Source organism: Natator depressus, chromosome 4 (assembly GCF_965152275.1).
Source record: "Natator depressus isolate rNatDep1 chromosome 4, rNatDep2.hap1, whole genome shotgun sequence".
NCBI lineage: Eukaryota > Metazoa > Chordata > Testudines > Cheloniidae > Natator > Natator depressus.
The window spans coordinates 105,910,568-105,916,599 of NC_134237.1; positions in this window are offsets into that span (position 1 = coordinate 105,910,568).

Genomic DNA, 6,032 nt, shown 5'->3' on the forward strand with positions numbered 1-6,032 from the left:
GGTAATAACTTACCATGTTAGGGGGCAGTAACTAACTATGCTAGAGGGGCAGTATTAACTTCTTTGTAGGGGGGTATAAAAATGTATTTCAGAGGGAGTATTTTTGTTCTGCCGTTTACTGAGTTGGTCCATTGTTACAGCATACATGTATTAGTGGTCTGGTAGAGTTTGCTGGATACTAATACCGTGCTGTGTTGACAATAAACCTGGCTGGGTGCCTTTGTCCCTTAACGGATCTTGTGGTTATTGGGTGGTTTGCTTGAGGTCTGCTGTGCCAGCTGTCTGCACAGGGCTGGGGCAGCACACAGAGGGAACACACACACGCAGCCAAACATCTGTTATCATTTTACCACACTGATGACCCACAACCGCTGATCTGATAAGTAAGCGAGCTGTCCTCTGTAGGAATTGTGATCTAACATAACAGAAAACAACAAGCTAGGGAAGATTTTTGCTCCAAGTGCTGAGAGTAAGGACAGGAACATAAACCCATCTCCCAGCAAGATTTTCACCTTATTTAATAAAACAACATTTTTATTACCAAGACATGTTAGGAGTAAAAATATGATAGCCTCTATTTTATGTAGCCATTGATCTTTAATCTGCAAGGACCTGGAGGTTTTCCACATTGTCATTGCTTTCCGGCCAAAATATGTGACTGCAGGGAAATGGATAAGTGAGTGCCAGTGCGGCTTTTTTTTTTTTCCTATGAAAAGACTGAAGTTGCTTTGTGTACATGTGTGGAAAATGCTGATATTTTGTTTCTATAAATATCTTGCTTCCTGCGTGCCATATTTCATTTATGCCGTTTCCTAGGAGTATTTGGCTTCTTATCACTTTGACACAGGGTGCTGAATTCAAATGAGCTTTTGCTACAGTTTACCTGGCAGCCTATATTTGGAACAGTGGTGACTGTTGTGCACTTCCTGAGCAAGAGTAACTACTGAATGAAACAGATTACACTGAAGCACTGCAAAACACTAAGGTTTATAAAGCATACACTTGCTATATAAATACTAGAGAAAATACAGACTTTCTGGGCAGGTAGGTGTGTGAATATATACTGTGTATATATGTGATGTAACCCCCCGCCCCCCGAAATAATTCAGTACTATTCTTGGGAGTTTAAACACATGGAAGTCATGAAATTCAAAGTTTCAGTTCCTATTCACAATACCACTGTCCCAGATCTCCCAACAATCCCGGGTTTCAGGGCACTGCCCCAAGTCTCCTGTCCCAGTTGAAGGGAATATTTCCTGCATTCAGGGTTGCCCAGAGGAGGGGCAAAAGGGGTAGTTTGCCCCAGGCCTCCTGTTCGAGAGGGCCCCAAAACCAAGTGGCATTGCAACCTGATACACGTGGCTACAGTGCCACTCAGGTTTGGCCCAGCCACCCCCTCCATCTGCAGATGAGCCAAACCTGAATGGCGCTGCATCCCACTATAGCCACGGGAAGTTGGGAGGTCTTGCATCCACAACTCAGCCCCTTTTGTGTGTCGTGATTTGTATTGCTGCGTCTGCCATACCGTATTCATAGCCCATATTTCCCAAACCAAAAACCTGTATTACCATGGAGTTAAGGTTGAATGTATGTATCAACAATTCCAGAGTTAAAAACACGATGCCGTGTCCCTCATTTGGCTGCCAAGCAGGGTGAACAGACCAGTAGAGCTGGTTGAAAAATTTCAAATTGACATTTTTTCACAAAGAGCAAGGTAGGGTGACCAGACATCCCAGTTTTAAAGGGACAGTCCCATATTTAAGCCCTCCTGCAGGTGTCCTGTCTTTTATTTGAAAAAGGGAAAATTTGTCCCGTATTTTCTGTCTTCCTCTCCATCAGTACTAGCAGGTCCTGCTGCTGGCTGGATCCCTGCTTGCCAGCCATCCACCCACTAGTGGTGAGAGGGGGGTCCAGAGGCTGCTGATGGGGGTGGGTGTGCAAGGCTGGCGGCGGGGTGAAGATGCAGCATGCGGGGCCTGCCACTCCCCGAGCTGGTCCAGCAGCACAGCCCCCGCTGCGTGCCGGATCTTGGCCAGCAGGGCTCCACCACCTGTCCCGTTTCCGGCCAGCACTGGCTATGCGCTGTGAGCTGTGGTGGCCGGTCGGTGTGGGCAGGCGCCAGGGGGCGGCCGGTGACATGTTGCCTCTGCTGCACACCCATCGGCCCTTTACATGCTTCCCCTCTGGCTGTCCTCTCCCTGCTTTGCCCCTTCACCCCACAGCTCTGCTGTTCCTCCATATCCCCTCTGGCAGGGCATGTCCTGCTCCCAATGCTGTGTGGAAAACTAGCCCCCGGTCGGAGTACTCAGCTCACCAACAGCCTGGCTGGCAGGCTCCTTCCTTCCTCCACTGCCTCTGGCTGGACTGGCACCCCAGGAAAGCCCAAGACCCTCTGGCCCAGGGTGCTGGCCAGGAGGAGCCAAGCCCTGCATGTGCCAAAGCCCCACACAGCACATGCACATAGGCGGTGAGTTATATGGGCCCATGGTGCCCGTGCTCCACCAATATTCAGGAACATGGGCCAGGCTCCACCAATGTTTGGGCTTATATTTTCATAGCCGTCCCATCCATAGGATGGACCGGGGTAACCACCCTGGGCCCCACGCTTTGCGGGACCCTGCACTTCAGGGGGACGTGGGGTCGAAGGTAGTTTGGGGACTAGCGGGGGGCCTGGTGCTGGCAGCAGTAGGTGACCCAGCCCCGGCCTGCCCAGCCCTGCCTCTTCCCACCCCTGCTCCACCCCCTTCTCACCCCCCACTCCACCCCTTCCCCCAAGCCCCCGCCTCACTTCTTTCCAGCTTCCGCCTCCTCCCCCAAGTGATGCCAGGAGCTCCTGGGGGCGGGGCGGTGTAGGCTGGAGTCAGGTTACTCGCTGCTGCTAGTCCCAGGTCCCCCACTAACCCTCCAGACCGCTCTGGACCCTGCGTCCCCTGAAGCACAGCGTCCCCCAAAATGTGGGGCCCGGGGTGGTCGCCCTGCTCCATCCTAGGGACAGGACGACTCTGCTTGGACCCGTTCTGGGCACCACCAAAAATTATACAAACCTGGTGCCCATTGGCATGGGGAAGCTAAGCTCTGGAGTGATGAGGGGAGAGCGATTTCCCGTCTGTTCATGCCCCAAAACTGCAGGCTCCACAGCATCAGGGTAGGGGTTTTGCACCCTCTTAACTGCCTCCCACCCAGGTCCTGCTCCCAGGGAGCACGGGGCTGCTTCGTCCCCTAGGAGCCCTCCTCTGTTGAGCCACCTCTCTGGCCAGGTTCGCTGAAGCCCCTGCAGTCAGGTTCCCTGGGCACTAGTGCACAATGCATCCTTAGAGCTTAACCCCTTCCTGCCCATGCTGTAGCCGGGGGACAGGAGGCGGCTGGGTTACGTCGGTGGCCAGCAGCAGCCTGGAGGTGTTAGCTGTCTTTTGACGTTGTGCGGGTAGGAAGGGACAAGTTGCTTCCAGCCACACAGGAGTGGTGAGGAGGGGGAGAGGTGCTCTGCAAAGACACAGGCCAGGTCATCCCTTCCCCGCCCCATCCCCTGCGGCTGGAAGCAGCTCCCTTCCCTCCCACCCAGTGCCAAAAGGCTGCAGCTGGCCACATACTGGTGTGAACCCTGGCAGAAATCTGGGGAGCGGGGCATGTGACCCTGCGTGCCCCCCACATGTTGCCTCAGGAAGATGCAGCACCAGGTACCAGGAGAGGCGGATCCATCCCAGGGGCCCAGCCAGGCATGGAGGGCAGAAAGCTTTGGGCAGGGAGGGTCAGGTCTGTTGATCACGTCCTCTGTGTGAGAGAGGTGTATGGGAGTGTGTGTGTGTCACCCCCCCCGCCGCCGCCCCGTGTGACTCTTAAAGATAAGAAGATAAATAAAAAGAATTCACTATGGAGTATTTCTTTTTAACAGGGGCTCAGTCAACTTGATGTTAATTTGAACATTTGTATGATTGATTGCCGTTGAACTCGCTTGAATATGAGTAATTTTACCAGGTATCCCATATCCAGCATAGGGAAATATGGTCACCCTAAACCAAGGATAATTTTAAAACCAAACTTAAAGCCACTGTGGGAGACTTTTCCAATGCTCCCAGGGGTTGGGCTGTCAGCCCTTGGTGGTATTTGTAAACACTGAGTGCCTAAAGTCAGGCATTGAAGTCATCTGGATCTGCTGTACACTCAAGGCCTGATCCTGCACCACTGAAGTTAGACTCTTCCATAAGTTATGTTACTGTACAGCTGCTGACTTCTGTCTATTGCTTGGTCTCATGCACGCTTAGTTGCTTGCATCTGTGCTGTGTTCACTCACCATGAGCGACTGTGAGGGTGGAAAATGTGATGCACCATGGTAAGTATCCCAGTGTGCCCCGTGATGCTATCTGGTGCAGTACCTTGTGGGACATTTTTGCAGTTCTTTGTGTGATACTAGTGATTCGCTCAGGGATTTCTGGGAACTAGGAGTCAAGTTCCCACAATGTCACTTTATCCATCCCATAATGTTTGTTCCATCTCAGAATTTTTGCACTATTTATAAAACTCCCACAATGCCATGCTCTGCTTTTCGGTTTCTGCCATCTCTCTGGCAGAAGCATGGACCCTGCAGAGCTCAATGCAATTGTAATAACTGTTGCTAATACAAGTTGCATGATTCTCCTGTGTCTGAGGAACTTCTGTGAATACTACTATAGCCAACTGTATGATGAGGAGGAAGAGGAGATGCTCAACCATTACTGGATGAACATAGCAAATAAAAATACCCGGTTGCATCTGGCATTCACAGAGCAGCTCCACCCAGTGGATCACTGCTGCTGGTCCCAGGAAATGAGCAATGGCTGGTGGGATCGCATTGTTATGCAGGTTTGGGATGGTGAGCAGTGTCTGCAGCTTGCAGAACTTTCAGATGAGAAAGGCTACATTGTTGGATGTGTGTGCTGAGCTCATTCTAGCCCACCAGAATGAGACCTGCATTTATAGTGGAGAAGCAAGTGGCAGTCATGCTCTGGAAGCTTGCAACACCGGATTGGTATAGGTCACTGTGAAATCAGTTTGGAGTTGGAAAATCCACAGTGGATTGTCATTGTCATCCAAGTACGTAAGGCCATTAAGCGTATCCTACTGCACAGGACTGTGACTCTTGGTAATGTGCAGGAAATCATGAATGGATTTTCAGCAATGAGGTTCCCAGACTGTGGTGGGGCAATAGATGGGAAACAGCTCTCTTCACTGGCCACAGTAGTGTTATCGTGATGCTTTTATGAACTGGTGTACCTTCCTCTTCAGAGCTTAAATATGGGTGGGTTATTGACTGCTGGTATGAATTTTGATACAGTACTGCTGTGCAGCTTGAGCCATGGTGAGTATGGCATGGGGGGAAGGCTAATTGCATGGAAAGTTTAGAGGCTGGGTGGCCCTGGCTATGAGTAGAGAGAATGTGCACTGAATATTTCCAATATTTTCAGAGACACAAGGTGGGTGACGTAATCTCTTATTGGACCATCATCTGCTCGTGAAAGAGACAAGCTTTGGAGTTACACAAAGCTCTTCTTTACAGTAACGCTGCAAGTAATATTTTCACAGGCAGTGGTAAGTTTGGCTGATCTCTCAGTCCCGAGGCTAACAAAACCTAGCTGCTACTGGTATCCCAAAGCCACCCAGGCGTGCATGCTGCTGGCCTGTTTACTGCCATGGTGCCAACAGAAGTCATCAGAGTGGTGTGGGGAAGTCTCTTATCACAGGGGAAGAAACAAGGCCACTAATGTTTGGGAGAGGATTGCAGAGTATATACATGAAAGTTTCCTTGAGAATGCTCAAGAGGGACATCGCTGTTCAGATAAACAAAGTACTTTGCATGACTCCCCTTGCCTAATCCAACAAGACAAAGAATGGAAAGGCCTACATCTTCTCAACCTCTCTCTTTTACTGCTATGAGAGCACGGGTCACTGATCTGATACGGCGCTGCTGCTCATGCCTGTCGTGCCCCAGTTTTAGCATCCTCTGTGCAATCTGCACATAGCTGTAGATATTTCTACGGCTGTTCCATAGCTGTGCT